This window comes from Triturus cristatus, chromosome 8 (genome assembly GCF_964204655.1).
Source record: "Triturus cristatus chromosome 8, aTriCri1.1, whole genome shotgun sequence".
NCBI lineage: Eukaryota > Metazoa > Chordata > Amphibia > Caudata > Salamandridae > Triturus > Triturus cristatus.
Genome location: NC_140591.1, coordinates 1,115,338,653 through 1,115,357,185, shown reverse-complemented (window position 1 = coordinate 1,115,357,185; position 18,533 = coordinate 1,115,338,653).

The following is an 18,533-nucleotide window of genomic DNA, read 5'->3' as shown; positions in this document are numbered from 1 at the left end:
GCCCACACCACCTTCCATGAGTAGGTCTTAGACCTTTCTGCTTCGCTACCCTGAGAGAATCAAGTGCCTCAATGAATCCACATTCTTACAGATTGTTTTACTGATCTTTTACCTTCAGAAGGACATACTGTAATCATGATAACAGTCAATACTGTTTCCAACATGGCATGTTTTTCGCCCATGAAGAAGTGATGTAAGGCACCAGAAATGCCATGTTGTTTTAAAATGGGCATTTTTCATCTTCATGGTCTTTTTCACTCAATCATTTCTATGGACTATCAGGATATGCCTTCCATGTTTGGAAAGAAATATGTAAGGCAAAGCTTCCATAATAAGATCATAGTACCACCCAGAAATCAATGTGCAAACAGAATGTACCAATCAGTCCTTGGATCGGATGTTTGTTGTTAATGAAGCACATCTCAAGATTTAAAGGTCACCTAATTATACCACAAATAGCCAGGCTATATTACATCCTGGGTCATCATCCTTAATGTTTTTAGAATGTCCAATAGCCACAATGTTGGCTCTAGTTAGCAGAAGCTTTGTTCAACACTTAATATGTCTTCATTCAAGAATCAAGGAAAGTTTGCATTAATGTAAAACCTCAATGAAAAAGCTGTTTGGTTGTCAACTCATTTTGTATATAGACAATCCACCTCTAGCCCATTGAAACTTAAGTATTTTGGAACTTTTGTCTTGTTACAAACCCTGTTACTTTCCATCTCTGCTTACCGTCTGCTTGAAAGATATATGCAGTATTTCATGTGTCCCAACTTAAACATTATGCAGATGGTTGTTCATCATCTGCATAATGCAGTCAATGATAGTCAATCTTTATATGAAGTCAAAAACATCTGTCATTCTCGTTGATTTTGAGGATTATAATATTTTACAGCTTAAAAAGGATTTTTGACTCGTGATCGCTCATGGGAACCAGCAGATCCTACGATAGCTCCTCAATTGTTATGCCAATTTCATCATTTCATTCGAGGTCATCCTGGAGTCCAAGGAGGGGGTATACTGTCAGAGCTACACAGAATATCATGAGTAAGCCCTTTGAGTCATGCAGGTGCAGCCAAAGGAGGCTGCGGTTTACAGATCATGCTTTCCAAAGCATGAGTAAGCGTGGTGTTGATTGCTCATGCCAAGCTCATCAGGAATTGAACACTGCTTCACTACTTGGTGACCCAAATCTTACCTCAAGGAATTCAGCAACATGACATCCTCTTCTATTGTGGCCACTAAAAGAAAAAAAAAAACTCCAACAGGAAACTTGTATTTATAGATATGGCAAAGGAGTAGGAACTTCCTTTGTTTTCCAAACTAAGATGGCTTCCATATTTTATATCGTCTCAGAAGTCAACAAAACAAGATGAAGAATCAGATTTCAACAGAATGTTCCTATCGTGTGTTAATTCTCAGGTTATAAATGGCTTGTTTTTGAATTTTATCGTGAGTCACAATGCTTCAAAGTATTTTTGCCGATGATTTAATTGGGTGTTTTCTGCTTTGGCTTTTCTCTCTAATTGGTCACTTTGTTTGGAGTTGCTTGCAGGTCATAAGTGGTTGTAGGTGTACAGACACAGTGACTTCCAGCAGTGGTTATTTGTATCTTGGGGAACACAAGAGGGTAGTCAAAGATTGACCCAACCTGCCAGCCCTTGACAATATTTTGCACTGTTTCAAAAACTCTAACTACTGAGTACGTGTCATCATAACATACCCTTCGTACTGTTCTCAGTGATACTTGATGTGCGCTAACACCCCAACAGTGCTGTGCAGTTATAAGTTAAACCCTCAGAATAGTGACTAACTGCATAAGTGGAATTACTCTAAGGTATTCTGCGTGGCATTCCCTTTTCTGAGGTGTTTTACTGATATATTTATCACCTACTTCTAGCTGGTGGTAAATGTGAGTGGGGGTTCTATGTGGGGTGTGATGGTGGGTGTCTGTATGGTAGAAAAGAGAGGTATAGGGAGATTATTCTGGCAGGGGGAGCATTGAATGCCCTTCCCTTGCCAGAGAAAGAAGTTGGAATGGAGCAAGTTGAAGCCAAAGCCTGTAATTTTACCAGCTGGAGTTACCGGGCAGTAAAATCAGACCCGATGTTCTTGCAACCTGGATAATCAGGTGCAGGAACACAGGGTCATTTGCGATCAGGCAGAATGTTATTCCTCCTGTGGATACTGTGTCGTGTGAGTTCGCAATGAAGGAACCCTTTTGATTCCTGATGGACTCCGTAGAACTGTGACATACGTGTTAGTGCATTGTGAAGTGAATGCAAGTTTAGAATGTTGAGTTTGTGGTTACAGACAGAAGAAAAAAGGCATGTTATACTAAGCTCCGTGTGCGGCACAGTCATTAGCCGGTATCCAGGCTTGGGAGGATGTTACAACTGGTGATAAGATAAGGTATAAGTAACCCGAAGATCAACAGTTTTCTCCCAGAGAGTTTTCTGTGGTCCAGCAAAGTGCTTCTGCTTGTCGTGTGTGCCTAAGTCGAAGTGCTGAATCGATGTTTGATGTATGTAGAGTCAAAGTACAACTACAGCCTGTGTAAAACAGTTGAAGATAACAGGAAGCTTCACTGAGAATTCTACACATCGTTGGCCAAGAACCTGCTGTTAAGGCCATAAAGGATGGTAATGGTACTGCGCTACTATGCAGCCTAAAGCTATACATAATACGGCAGGATAAAGCTAAAGTCAGATATAACCAGGGTTTGAAAGAGTACCAAATAGCGAAAGTAAAGTGCAAGATAATGCTGCCATCAAAAGCGCCGAGAGGCAGAGATCAATCAGGTATCAGACTGGACAAAAAGATGCCTAAAAAAAACAAAGCAATTCAAATACAAGAAATGGTTATCTGCTTACTAGAACAGAGTAAAGACAGTCATCATACCACGTTGTTTCGGGAAGTGGACCTAGGAGAAGTGTATTTGTAGGAGAGTAGGATCTGCTTCACATGTTTACCCCCACTTTTTGCTGGTGTTTCACTGTTTTTCGACTTTAGTCTGGCTGGGACCCTGCTGTTCAGGGTCCCAGCCTAGCTGCTTCCTCTCTAAATTGATTGCATGTTCTTTAGGTACACTCCAGATTGGATTCTGGAGTACCCTTGTGAGTCCCTAGTATATGGTATACTACGTACCCAGGGCATAGGTACCCCAGAGGCCTACAAGGGGTTGAAGCATGTATTGTGCCACCCCTGGAAAGCCATGCAAAATGACACCACAGGTCTGCTACTGCAGCCTGGGTAAGGTGGTGCATGCACCCCTTACTGAGGTATAGGTTCACTATACCTCACCTATCACTGCACATAGTAACCTATCAGTCACCCCTATGGCAGGCCTTATCAATCCTGAAGGCAGGGTGCTTGGTTATATGTGAGAGGGTGCCCAGGCATGAGCTGAGCCCCTCTGCAGCCTTCAGAAACTCTTCTCCGGAGTTGTCAGTGGTGCAGCCTGTCCATATACTCTTAAGTGCATTATATCTAAAACGGTTAATGCTAACTTTGGACTGACTGCACAGAAACATGTTGTGTTTGGTGTCAAAGACCTTGGAATCATACCCCCACATCAGTTCTTGATGTGAGGATATGATTCCACCCTTCTAGAGGGAGAGACATGGCAGTACTGGTATACTCGGTAGAAATCTAATAGAGCCCTGGCATCACAAAATGAATGCTGCAGCCACAGACACGGGTCTGGCCTCTTGCTGCTGACCAAGACTCTGTCAGGGGAGGCCTGGACAATAGGGTTCCTGTCACAGGGAGGTGTAACCACCTCCCAGACAGGCTTATGTGTATTGGGGCTGGGTGGGAACACTCTCTGAGTGCTTTGAAGTCCTGCACTGGGGGTACATTTGGTGTCCCTGTGCATAATCCAGCTCAAACCGTTTCAGGGGCTTCCAGCCCCTGCTCTGGCGCGAAACTGGACAAAGGAAATGGGTGTAGCCACCCCTCTTTCCAAACCCTCCCATAGGTGGGTCCCCAGAGCTAGTCCAACCCCTTCCGTGGGTATAAGTAAGGAACCTCTGTAACTAGAAATTTAGATATCCCTGGACGAAACTCTGAAGCTGAATCCTGGAACTTCGATGCTCTTCTGAAGACTAGAGGACTGAAGAAATCTCCCTTGGGGTCAAGGAGTGACTCCCCTGCTTGGCAGGCGCCAATGAAGCATTTTGCCAGTCTGCATCTCCGAAGCTCCCACCAGACTCTGAAGAATTTGCAGCCCAGGAAGAGGATTTCCAGACATCTCAGAGGCCGACCCGAGTCCCCAGCAAAGTTGAGACCCGCAGCCCTCGTGAGTAGCGTGGAACCAGAACTCCTGGTCACTGTGCGCTTTTACAAGTGCATTGACTTCTCGATGTCTCTTGAAGTCGTGCTTGGGCTCACTTGTAGCTCCCACCTCGAGCACAGAATCCCCCAAAGATTGTCAGTGTAGTCACCCCGAGTGACCCGTGGGCCGCCATTTTGTGTTTCGTCTTGAGGTCCCTTCATGATCCCTGGTCCATCAACTGGTGGGTCCCTGAGGGGGTAACTTAGATTTGCCTTGGTCTTCCCTGGTTGCTCCAGACGTGCCCCAACTCCCTACCAAGTGGTGAGTCCCTCAGACCTTGCTGGTCTGCACCGAAGCATCTTTCTTCTTTCTGCGTGGGTTGCTGTTGCCAAGGCTTGTTGTGTCCAATCTGGGCACCAATGCTGCAGCACTCAACATCCTTTATGGGACAGCTCTAATTCAGCTCCTGGTCATCCTCGATGCCTCCTGGTTCTCGTGGCTGAAGAGTCAAGCTTCACCTTCTTCACCTGAAATCACCCGACATCGGTGGACATCCGCCTATCGCCTTCCTGGTCACTGGCAAGTGACCCAGACTCTGTCCCCTCTGCTTTCAGGTTCTTCTCAACTTCAATCCAGGCTTGGATATCTTCGGACACTTCGCATCTCCCTGGCAGCAGCACTTCTTTGCCAGCTCCCATTGAAATCGACGACGCAACCCGACACCATTTTACACCTATTCACCCGGCTTCCCTGGGTGCGGTAACACGAGTACTCTGGTGCTCCCGTGGGTGTTGACCCTAGAACTTCCTACCTCCCAAAGGGTTTGGTCCTGACTCATTTCTAAGTGTCCCTAATCTTTAAAAATCTAACTGCGACTTTCCCCATAGAAAGCTTACGGGAGTTCGTGGCTGTGTTCTGATACTGCACATGACCCCCGTGGGTCCCCTGTGTCACTACCTTGGGTGGTTTCTTGGGGTCTCAGCGATTCTACAGGCTCTAGGCCTTGTGTCTAGTTAAGTCGGGGTTCTTATACCACTATTTTAGTAAATGTTTTGGCTCGCTCCTAGGGCCTGACGTGTATTTGTGCTTATTACTGTGATATCTGAAGTGTAACTTATGTGTTTTGACGTCTAGTCTCATAAAGAGACTAGGAGGGTGTGTTTAGAAATAAATACATATATTTTATATATATACCTGGTGCGGCACTCAAGAGATTATAGACTGGTAAAACAAGCTGCTTTACATTCCTTCAAGACTTAGCCTGAAGGCTGCTCTCCATAGCTACCACTAGGATAGCTTTCAATAAAGGTTGCCTTTAACCTATAATCAATAAGGGGTTGTTTGGACTGGTACAGGGTGCCCACTATAACTAGTGGACAGCATATACCAGGCCAACTTCTCACATTGGTGTGCAGCTTGTGGGATTCCAGCTTGCTATTGTTTCACCAGATAATCTTAATTGAGTGACTAACTGAAAACCACTAAAAGTACCCTAGGTACACATAATACAATCTTTAGAATACAGTAAGTTCTACTGAACTTAGAGTTGTGTGTTAAGGGCTTAGCACACCCTTTCTACAACTCAAGAGAGGCCACACTAGAGTAGGTAGTGCAATAAACCACACCTCACTAGTAATGACTTCAAGGCCAGGAACCAGTGGGTCCCTGCCAGAAGCCAATCGGCTTCTAGTTTCCAAGTATGATAACCTCCCATTCATGGAACTGAGAGCATTATGCACAGCTAGGAAACTGAGGACAGGCAAAAGTCCAACCACCCAGCATCTCATAGAGGTTCTCAGGCTGGATGATCTCAGAAGACCTATAGGGTCTGAAGGGGCAGGCAGAGTGGGTGGGACAGCACATGAGGAAGGGCCTAGGGGTAAAATTCCCCATGACCTGACCTCTAATGCTGACCAGGAAGATGACAATGATCTTGACCTGGAATATCCAGCTCCCCTGGAAGATGAGAGGGAGGGCCACACTGGTCCCCTCTTTGTCCCTCCAGGAAGAGTTGGTGGTGGGCCTAGAAGGTCTAGATCTCGATCAGTGGAGTCTAACCATTCTGGTTCATCTATAGGGACCTCTATCTCTTCTCATAGGAGGGAGACCTCTCAGGAGAGGAGGGAGAGACTGGTTAAGCTCAGCTTGAAATCAGAAAGAAGCAGTTAGCCCTAGATAAGGAGGGCCTAGAGCTCTATAGAGCTAGAAAAAAGTTGGGACTAGAGTCCCATGGTGGCAGCAACATCCCTAGAGATAGGGAGAAGTCTTATGACCATAGAAACCTGAATAAGATTGACCCTCCCTACCAGAGTGGGGATGACATCAACAAATGGATAGCTGCACTGGAAAGGGCCTGTAAAGTTCAAAGGGTCCCCCAGGAGCACTGGGCAGCAATCGTATGGCTCTCCTTTGCAGATGAAGGTAGAGATACGCTCCTCAATGTTAGAGAGGAGGAGGCAGATGATTATAGCAGTCTGAAGAGTGCCTTCATTGAAGGGTTTGGCCTAACCACTTAGCAATACAGGTTAAAGTTCAGGGATACCCAAAAGGTACAGAATCAAGACTGGGTAGACTTTGTAGATTGTACTACTAAGGCTCTGGAGGGTTGGTTACTTGGCAGCAAAGCACATGACTTCCAAGGATTGTACAATTTGATTATGAGGGAGCAGATCCTTAATAACTGTCAAAATCAGCTGTTGCACAGTACCTGGTGGCCTCAGATCTGACCTCTCCCCAAGAATTGGGAAAGAAGGCAGACAAGTGGGTCAGAACCAGGGTGAGGCAGAAGGTACAGAACCAAGGTGGTGAACCCAAGAAGCAAGATCCTAAAAACTCTGACAAGGGTGGGGAGAAAGGTAAAGACCAGAAGTCTTCACAAGGGCCCCAAAAATTTTCTTCAGGTGGGGATTCACAGTCTAACAAGGGAAAGGGCCAAAAGAAACCATGGTGCAAAATCTGTAAGCAGAAAACTCACTGGACCAGTGACTGCAAAGAATCAACTCCAGCCACCATTGCCCCTAAGGCAACTGTTCCCCCTAGTAGAAAAGGTGTGGCGCAACGGCCAGGGTGCTTGATTCCGAACCACGAGGTTCACGGTTCGATCCCTGGCGCCGGTGGCAGGTCAGCCCAGCATCATGTGACTCTGGGCAATAACTCACTTAATCTTCCCGAGGGCCCCCAGCACCGGGAAACCACTTCGGAGGTAGCTGTGCGCTTTACAAATTCAAGGTTATTATTATTATTTTTTAGTACAGCTACAATTGGTGGTGGTAATGTTCAGAATAAGGGTGTAGTAGGTTTGACCCCGGGTTCTGAGATGGACTCTGACGTAGTCAGAGTTCCAACTCAGGCTGTTCTAGTCTGTGATGGAGGCATGGATATGTCCTCCTTTGTGAGTCCCAGTAACTTGGGCAAATACAAACAACAGCCTTTAATAAATGGAAAAGAGGCTTTGGCATTCAGGGACACAGGAGCAAGTGTCACAATGGTGACAAAAGATCTTGTGGATCCTGGGCAGATTATACTTGGTGAAATGTACCAAGTGACCAATGCTAGCAATGTCAGAACAGACCATTCTCTGGCAGTTGTTAACTTCTCCTGGGGAGGGGTAACTGGCCTTAAGAAGGTTGTGGTAAGTGCAGACCTACCAGTACAGTGCTTGCTTGGCAATGATCTAGAAACTTCAGATTGGGCTGAAGTGGAGCTCAGGACACATGCAGAAATGTTAGGGATCCCTGCTCATGTGTTTGCAGTGACTAGGTCACAGGCCAAAATGTCTAACAATGGACAGGCCCTGGAATCTGGAATAATGGACCAGGTGCCTCCCAAGAGGAGGAGCAGTAGAGTTAAGGCAATGCCTTTCCACCTGACTCAGAATGCAGATCATTCTCCTCAGGGAAATGATCTTGAGCCTGAAGAAGGAACTGTCCCAGAGTAGCTTGAACCTGACCAGGTTGAGTTCTTGGGGACAGGGGGCCCTTCCAGGTCTGATCTGAGCCAGGAGCAGAAAACCTGCCCCTCTCTTGAACCCCTCAGAAAGCAAGCTGCTGATGAGGCTGCTGGGAATGCTAGTGGCACCCATAACTTTTATTGGGATGATGGACTCCTTTACTCAGAGAGTAGAGACCCCAAGCCTGGTGCATCCAGGAGGTTGGTTATACCTCTGAAGTTTAGGGGCTTCCTATTGACAGTAGCCCATGATATTCCCCTGGCAGGACACTTGGGCCAGAACAAGACTTGGGACCGAATTGTCCCTCACTTTCACTGGCCCCACATGTCTGAATACACTAAGGGTATCATGGATGTAATGCAGGCTGACAAGTTCCACAAGATAGGGTGGCTTAGGAACCTTCGGGAAACTTTGATAGACTTGGGACTGGCAGGCCTATGGAGCGACCCAGCTACTGCTGGTTTTCCTGCCAAGAAGCTTTTGAAAACGCTCTATTGGGAGAGGGTAAAACAAAGGGTGTGGAATCACTCCGTCTCTCCCACGATGACTAGTCGTTTCTTAGAGGCAAAGGCCACCCCACTCTTTGAACCTTTATGGGGTTTGATCACCACACTTAGAGACAGGAAACTCTATTTTCAACTCAGAGCAGGCTCCCTTCCACTCAGGGCCCTAACTAGCGGGTGGTTTGGTATAGGTAAAGGCACTTGTCCTGGCTGTGGTGCCACAAAAGAATCCATTGCTCATTTTCTGTTTGTCTGCCCTGTATACGTGAACCCCAGACGAAAGTGGCTCACTCCCTTGTGCAAATTACTGGGCACAAGGAGTTCTGCTGTTGCCATTAGGATTCTAAGCACAAGCACTTTTCCAGTCCACTCAATCGCCCTAGCTAAATACTTGGGATGGGCATGGTCCTTAAGACGTAATGTTATACGGGGAATAGAGGAGCCACCTTCGTAGGGTCCCATCTTCGGATGTTATACTGTTTAACCATTTATTGATATTTCGCTTCATCTGAAGTCTGCTGATATGTTTAATTCTCTTCTTAAATCTGTTTTTTAGCTATTTATTGTAAGATTTTTATACATTCTTAGTGAATGGGATTTTTATAACTTTGTCTTATGTACATGTTTGTGTCTTGTATGAATTACTTTTTTTTTTAATTCGAAAAAGACTATGATGATGATGATGATGAATACACTAAGGAGTTTTGTCACTCCTGTGTGACCTGCCAAGCCAGTGGCAAAGCAGGTGGAACCACAAAGGCCCCCCTGATACCACTACCTGTGGTGGGGGTTCCATTTGAGAGGGTAGGGATTGAAATTGTTGGTCCCATGGATCCTCAAACTGCATCTGGGCACAGATTTATCCTGGTGGTGGTGGACCATGCCACTAGGTACCCAGAGGCAATCCCATTTAGGACCACTACAGCACCTGTGGTGGTAAGAGCCCTCTTGGGTGTATTCTCAAGAGTGGGCTTTCCTAAAGAGGTAGTATCTGACAGAGCTGCAAACTTTATGTCAAGTTACTTAACTGCTATGTGGAAGGAGTGTGGAGTGAATTACAAATTCACCACACCCTATCACCCACAATGCAATAGTTTAGTTGACAGATTCAACAAAACCTTAAAGGGCATGATCAAAGGTCTCCCAGAAAAGCTTAGGCGCAGATGGGCCATCCTTTTGCCCTGCCTTTTGTTTGCCTATAGGGAGGTGCCACAAAAGGGGGTTGGTTACAGCCCTTTTGAACTTTTGTTTGGCCATCCTGTTAGGGGTCCTTCGTGTCTGGTGAAGGAGGGATGGAAGTTTCCTCTCAAACCCCCTAAACAGGACATAGTGGACAGGATGGCTGAGTATATGAAAAAGGCAACCAAAAACCTTGAGGCTAGTCAGGAATTACAAAAGGCCTGGCATGACCAAAAGGCTGTACTGACTGTTTACCAGCCAGGACAGAAAGTGTGGGTGTTGGAGCCTGTGGCCCCAGCAGCCCTCCAGGACAAATGGAGTGGCCCCCATGCAATTGTTGAACAGAAAGGGGAGGTCACCTACTTGGTAGACCTTGGAACCCCTAGGAGTCCCCACAGGGTACTTCATGTCAACAGACTTAAACCATATGTTGACAGGGCAGACATGGGCTTGCTCATGGCTACTAATGAAGAACAGGAGGAAGAGAGTGACCCACTCCCTGACCTGCTTTCTCAGAGCCCTGATGATAGGTCAGTTTATGGTGTAGCCTTGGCAGGCATCCTCACTGTCCAGCAGCAAACTGACTGCAGAAAGCTTCTCAGTCAGTATAGTCATATGTTTTCTCTGACTCCAAGTCAGACTACCTGGTGCACTCATGAAGTGGACACTGGGGACAGTCTGTCTGTGAAGAATAAGATCTACAGGCAACCTGACCATGTCAGGAACTGTATAAGGACAGAAGTCCAAAAGATGTTGGATTTGGGAGTTATTGAACCCTCAGATAGCTCTTGGGCTAGTCCAGTAGTCCTGGTACCTAAACCTCACACCAAAGATGGCAAGAGAGAGATGAGGTTTTGTGTGGGTTACAGGAGTTTCAATGCAGTCACTAGGACTGATGCCCATCCCATCCACAGGGCAGATGAGCTAATAGATACTTTGGCCTCAGCCAAGTTTCTAAGCACATTTGACCTGACAGCTGGCTACTGGCAGATCAGACTAGCTGATGATGCAAAGCGAAAGACAGCATTGTCTACCCCTAGTGGGCACTATCAATTTGTGGTAATGCCCTTTGATTTGAAGAATGCACCTGCCACTTTCCAAAGGTTGGTGAATCAAGTCCTTACAGGCATGGAAGACTATAGTGCAGCATATCTGGATGATATTGCTGTCTTTAGCTCCATCTGGGAGGATCACCTGATCCACCTAAGGAATGTTTTGGAAGCCCTGCAAAACGCAGGCCTAACTATCAAGGATACTAAATGCCAGATAGGGCAGAGTCAGGTTGTGTACCTGGGCCACCTTGTAGGAGGAGGCCAGGTTCAACCATTGCAAAACAAAATCCAGACCATAATGGACTGGGTTGCTCCCACTACCCAGACTCAGGTGAGAGCCTTCATAGGCCTGACTGGGTATTATAGAAGATTTGTCAAGGGGTATGGATCAATAGTGACACCCCTGAGTGACTTAACCTCTAAGAAAATGCCCCAAAAGGTTCAGTTTTAGCTGTCAAAAGGCATTTGATGACCTGAAGCAGGCCTTGTGCACTGCTCCCATTCTGCAAAGGCCTGACTACTCCAAAAAGCTCATTGTCCAAACAGATACATCTGAGTTGGGGGTGGGGGCAGTACTGTCATAGTTGAATGAGGAAGGTCAGGATCATCCAGTAGCTTTCATAAGCAGGAGGTTGACCCCCAGAGAGAAACATTGGTCAGCCATTGAGAGGGAGGCCTTTGCTGTGGTTTGGGCACTGAAGAAGTTGAGGCCATACTTGTTTGGTACTCACTTCATTGTTCAGCCAGACCATAAGCCCCTCTTATGGCTAAAACAGATGAAGGGTGAAAACCCCAAACTTCTCATGTGGTCCATTTCCCTACAGGGGATGGACTATACAGTGGAACATAGAACTGGGAGTAACCATGCCAAAGCAGATGGACTCTCCAGATATTTCCACTTAGAACATGAAGACTCAACTGGTCAAGGTTAGTTTAATGTCCCTGCGTATGGGGGGGGGGGGTTGTGTAGGAGAGTAGGATCTGCTTCACATGTTTACCCCCACTTTTTTTTATATATATATATATACCTGGTGTGGTTGTCTTTCATTTAAAAACTAAAGAGATTATGGACTGGTAAAACAAGCTGGTTTATATTCCTTCAAGACTTAGCCTGAAGGCTGCGCTCCATAGCTACCACTAGGATAGCTTTCAATAAAGGTTGTCTTTAACCTATAACCAATAAGGGGTTGTTTGGACTGCTACAGGGTGCCCACTATAACTAGCGGACAGCATATACCAGGCCAACTTCTCACAGAATTTATGGAGCCATCCATCCACAGTTTATGGAGCCGTCCATCCGTGAAGCAGCGCACCACCAAAGCTGCAGAGTGGGGCTCAGAACCACTCCAGAGATCCTCGAAGATTGAAAGCTGAGAGCGGCATCAGAGTAGTGAAAATTTGTTTTCCAATGGAGACCAAGAAAAAGGCCACGTTTCCTATAATTATCTAAGTCGCAAGGCCTCAGAGATGGTTTGCATAAACAAGATCACGAGCAGCGTCAGAATGAACACTACATCTCAAGTTCAATCCAAAGCCAAGTGTAGATTACATAAGGTACATTTTCAGTCAAGAACGACAGAAAGTTGGTGAAATCATCGACACATTTATTGAGAGACTGGATACACTCAACAAACACTTTAAGTTAAATTAATTTAATGATGAGGAAGCTGTAGGTCTCAGGGCTATTGACGGATGCTGAGAGAAACTCTTAGTTTGGAGCGAGTTATCATGGCTGCCTGAGCTGAGGAGCATGCCGATTGACAGGCTGCTGAAATGGAGGTCAGAGATGCCCAGAGTGAGTCAGTCATGAACATGAAAAGTAAGCCAAGCACCAGGGATACAGAGTGATGTCTCCATGGAAAATTGAGTTGTGTTTCAGGTGTGGATTTCCATTTCCACATGAAGGTAAATGTCTGGCCATTGGACAGGTCTGCAAAGGCTGTGGGAAGGAGAACCATTTCGTAATGGTTTGCAAGGCAGAGGAGAACGTAAGTGCGTCACCGCTCAAAGACAAACTGGCCACCTGAATGTTCCAGAATCTACATTCGACGCACTCCCACAGGGCCAAGCGATCACACCACTTGAGGAAAGTCGGCACCAAACAAACTTGATTGTCATCTAACTCGTCAACAGGTTCTTAAGTATCAATGTCAAGTGAAAGTGAAGAAGATAGTTGTGCAATGTTGTTGCTTACTTCAGAAAAGCACATGAAGAGAAATGAAGGTCAAAGAAAAGCCGACATGAAAAAGCAGCAAAGTCATTTAAACCTTGTATGAAGATTACACTGAAAGTAAATGCTTGCTCAGTAGTGTGTCAATAAACATTTCGCCTGAGGAGAAATCCTGTGAACTATCTCCATTTCCACGGCTTATGCCATCGGAATCTAAGGTGTATAAATGAGCTGGATTGACACCATTAAAAAGTCAAAGTTTGTTTGTAGCGACAATGAAACACAAGAAAACAAAAGCACAAGCACCCATTCATTTACCTTAAAGTATGGTGTCAAGTGCCTGTTTACTCAGCTTCAGTACAGCTACAGATATGGGACTGATATTAGTGAACTATAACATGAATGGTTATCACAAAATAGAAGTTCCCTTCATTGTTTCATGGGTTAGGAAAACTCAAGACTATCGGAGCACAATTACACATTAATGAGGGCATTTGTCCTATTGGTCAAAGGCACAGATAAATTGCATTTTATTTACAGGAAGCTTCTGAAAAAGAACTCGAATCCTTACTCAAACATGATTTCATTGAGTGTTCCACACATCCAATGCCATGGGTTTCTCCCATAGTGGTAGTACCCAAAAAGGACAGCGAAGGATCTGTACTGATCTGCATAGATATGCGTGAATCGAACAAGGCAATTGAAAGAGAACGACATCCAGGTTGGCACATTACTGACATGATAACACAATTTAAAGGCGCAATGGTTTTCTCTTGCCTTTACGTGAAACAAGGAAATAATCAGTTGGAACTCAAGGAGAATTGCAGGTACATTACAACCTTTTCTACACACATTGGTCTGTACTGATTCAAAAGACTAAGTTTTGGTGAGCCACCATCTGTAGAGTTGTTTCAAGATGTCATTCGAAGTATCATACAGCCTGTAATGAATGTGTTTAATTATAGTGATGACATAATTTAGGAGCTACACAGAAAGAGCACAATAAAGTTCTCACACAATCGTGTCATTTACTTGCAGATGCAGTTTTGACTTTGAATGCAGATAAATATGAGTTCCATAAGACAAAGCTTAAATTCTTTGTCCAAATCTTTTCTGATGGGGGTATGACACCCACTTCAGCTAAAGTGCAAGTGTTGTCAACTGCCAGTCCCTCACAAGATGTTTCCATGTTACGTTCATTCCTTGGCATGGCCAGCTGCTGTTCTAAATACCTACAAGACTTTGCCTCTGTGAGTTCTCCGTTGAGAGACTTGGTGAAAAAGAATGTTTCATTTCATTGGTCATGTGAATGCAAGCAAAGTTTCAAGAGAATCAAACAAGCTATTGAGAATGCTATTGAAATGGCATACTTTGATCCAAAGCTTCATACAGAACTTGTTGTTGACCCTAGCCCAGTCAGGTTAGGCGCAATCCTTACAAAGTACAGCAGACACCTGAATGCATAAAGACATATTGTAGCATACACAAGCAGACGTTTGTCCCAAACTAAACATGCTTATTCACAACCTGAAAAAGAAACGTTAGCAGTGGTGTGGGCTTATGAGGAGTTCCACATATGTTTATATGGAAAGCAATTCACACTTGTGAAAGATCATCAAGCATTGTTTTTTTTTTATAACAATTTTATTAAATTAAAGAAACACAGAGATGGCAATACAATATCACAGTGACATTCAAGGATCACATGATACAAACAATTGGTGCTAGCATGTAATAGGCGTTAGCCAGTCAAGGGGTCAGCGAGCCGGGTTATTTCCATTGCCATATCCTCTGTCGGAGAACTACAGATTTCGCCTCTAAAGACGTTCCACCCTCCCCATTTCTTGTCCCACTTCTTGGGGCATCCTCTTTGTTTATAGACCTCTTTCTCTTCGATCATGCACCTGTCCATTTCTGTCACCCACCCGATTGTCAATGGCCTCACGCTGGATCCCCAATGCATCGCAATTGCCCGCTTCACTAGTTCATCAAGCATTGTTGACCATCTTTGGCAATCCAAGGGCCTTGATGTCTCCTCGCATTGAACGTTGGGGTCTACAAATACAAGAATTTAACACCCAGCTGACTACTTCTCAAGAGTGCCTCTAAAGTGCCATGGTACCCCTTCCAAGACGACTAAAGCCTACACAAATTTCATTGCAAAATCAAGTACAGCAATTACCATTTCGGTGGAACAAATTGTCACTGCCACAATTCAAGATAGTGACATGTTAATACTAAAAGACATGATTGCACATCAGTCTTGGAACCAGCACGCTTGACCTCTTACCAGTGACAGTGAGTACCAGAAGACTAAAAATTTCAAAGATCAACTGTCTTTAATGCCAAAAGGCGTTATCCGGGAGGTTGGAGAATTGTTATTCCGGAGAGTCTGCCACAACAGAAAATTGAAATGGCCTGTGAATGACATTGTGGAATTGTTGCCACAAAATGAGCCCTCCGAGACTGAGTCTGGTTTCCTCATCTCGATGAGGGAGTTGAAAGAGAATTGAAGGCCTGTCATCTCTGTAACTGCCTTTCATCGAAAACCACACAACACACCTTCAACATGTCAGTGTGGCCAAAGCATGTATGGGAAAGAATTGCGGTTGACTTCTTCGGTCCACTTGACAATGGACATCACCTGATGGTGATTGTTGATGAATACTCCTGTTTTCCATTTATTAAAAGGTCTCTCATCTATCACTCAAAAAAGAGTCATCGAGAGATTAGACAGAATCTTTGAGACATGGGGTGTTTCTGTGATTTTAAAATCTGACAACGGCCCACCATTCAACTGTCTAGAATTCAGAGACTTCCTTTGTCATCTTAATGTGAAGCATCAGAAGAGCACACTGTGGTGTCTTGGGGGAATCCCGAGGTGCATTCAAAGAGAGACCGCGCATCGGGATTCCAGCCAAGAAGGCTGACTTGGGCTCTCTCCGCCAAGACAGCTTCATGCTACTGCCTCCATGAATAAATATACATATATTTACCTTACCCGGCGTCCTGAAATTGAAATGGTACAGTGGTGACAAGGACGGTAAAGGTTACCTGCATCTACGGAGTCAAGCGAAAGTTCCCGATGTCAGGGGAGAGGAGCCTGGGGGCCGAATACCTGTGGTGCTGATCAGCTGTGCCCTTCTGTAAGCTGGGTGCTGGTATCAAGCTTGGAGTTAGTGATGGCCGCACACCGTGTGTCCTGGAGTGCAGCAGATGTGTCAGCAACAAGTCTGGCAGGGCAGAAGAGTACAATTAAAGAGCGCACCAAGCATGAAGTGTGCTGCACGTCCATAGCAGAATTGAGACACTGCCAGCAGCCATCTTGAGTTCACGCGGGGGGATTGGCCTATTCGGCTGACACTTTGAGTCGGGTGGCAAAGTGGGTGGGATCCCACTGGAAGTTATCTGCGTATCGGCCGTTTGGTGGTAAGGTGAAGAGGTGTCAAGAAAGATGGTAAAGTGAAGCTATTTGTCAACTATACAATTGGGGTGATTCGCACACAATCACAGTACGAACATTTATTGGTGATTTGCACACCATTTTCTGTGCAAAATACATTGGTGATTTGCACACCTCATATTTTAATTTGAGTTGTATATGTGGCAAGAGTACATTTGTGGTGATTGGCACACCATTGCAGTGCAAACATTTATCAGTGATTCACACACCATTCAATGTGCAAAAACTCATTGGTGATTTGCACACGTCACAGATCATTTTAGTGTTTGAGAAGGAGACACTTAAATGTTAACAAAGTTTAAAAGCAGCATAAGTATCCCACGTGGCTGAGTAAAAACAAAATTCTGTGTAGAGATTCGTACAACTTTAAAATGATAACATATTTACATAGAGTTATGCAGGAATAAGTTAATGTATATTAACCTGGGATGTGAAGTGTAGTGAAAGTCTATATAGATCGTCGTACTTAGGGCTGTAACATGGATGGTATATCTGCTCCTCCAGCATTTTTAGTGGATTGTGGTGAACCTAATTTGGAATGATGTCAATGGAAAGATGGTTTTAAATCTTATTTGGAGGCTACTCGAGGGGATGTATACACGAACAAATGCAAATGTGTGGTATTAAAACACTGCCTAGGTGTGGAAGAGTGGCATATCTTAAACCATTTACCACCAGTAGATTTAGATGATGATGAAGAAAAGGATTTAGAGGTCATAAGACAGCTAGATTAACACTATAAAAAAAAGAGTAAATGAGGTAGTAGCGCGACACAAATTTTTGAGCAGTGGGCGACTACCCAATGAGTCTACAGATGCATTTGTGAAACGATCTGAGAGTGTCAGCTAATAAGTGTAATTAAGATTCATTTTGTGACCAAATGATTCGTGTGAGACCGGCCTCGTGGCGTGGGCCCTCCCGACCAGCAAGTCACACTACAAACACGCCGAACCTCGTGGGCACGGCCTTTCGGCTTCCGTGGACCAACATCCCGAGGGCCGACCAGATCCCCAACACGCATGCCCGGCCGAGGGAGAACGACACCCCCCCCAAACGAGACCGAAAGGCGCCGACTCTGTCACACCTCTGGTCTCTTCCCCGAGGGAGGTTTCGATCGGCCACCAGGCCCCCGGTGAGCGGGCGCCTCTCCTGCTGGGCGTCTGGAGTCCCTCCCGGACACATCTAAACAGATCAAGGGGCTGAGCGACAGGAAACCCCGACACACCGCCCCCCAGGCACCAGACCCCTCTCCGCGAGGACTCCGGACTTCAAAGAGGAAGGGGGGTATAACAAGGGGTGCTGAAGGGACGAGAGGCAGAGAAGACCTGGACTGACGAGAGCCTGCTGACCTGGTCGCGGCTCGATCGCTCACCGAACAGAAGATCGCTATCCGAACTCTGAAACCACCTGAGCCCTGCGGACGCTGTCGCGGCACCCCGAACTCTGAAACCATCTGAGCCCTGCTGACGCCGTCGCGGCTCCCCGAACTCTGAAACCATCTGAGCCCTGCTGACGCCGTCGCGGCTCCCCGAACCCTGAACCATCTGAGCCCTGCTGACGCCGTCGCGGCTCCCCGAACTCTGATCCATCTGAGCCCTGCTGACGCCGTCGCGGCTCCCTGAACTAAGACCCTCCGGTGCCCGCTGAGTGACTCGCGGTCCGTTCCTCCAAGAGAATCGGCAGAGATCGCCGAGAGAAGCAACATCCCCTCAGCTCGAGGATTGAGAGCTGGGCGCCGGATAACTCGCAGAGACACTGATTCAAGGACTGTCCCGCTACCCCCTTTTCCCTCATCACAAGGTCGCTGCTGCTTGTGGCATTTACTTTTGCACCTGCTTACCGGATCATAAAGATCCCTGACAACTACCGATAAAGACTTATTGCCTTATAAACGACCTACTGTGTGGTGTCCCTCTATCCGAAGAAAGAGTAAGCGCA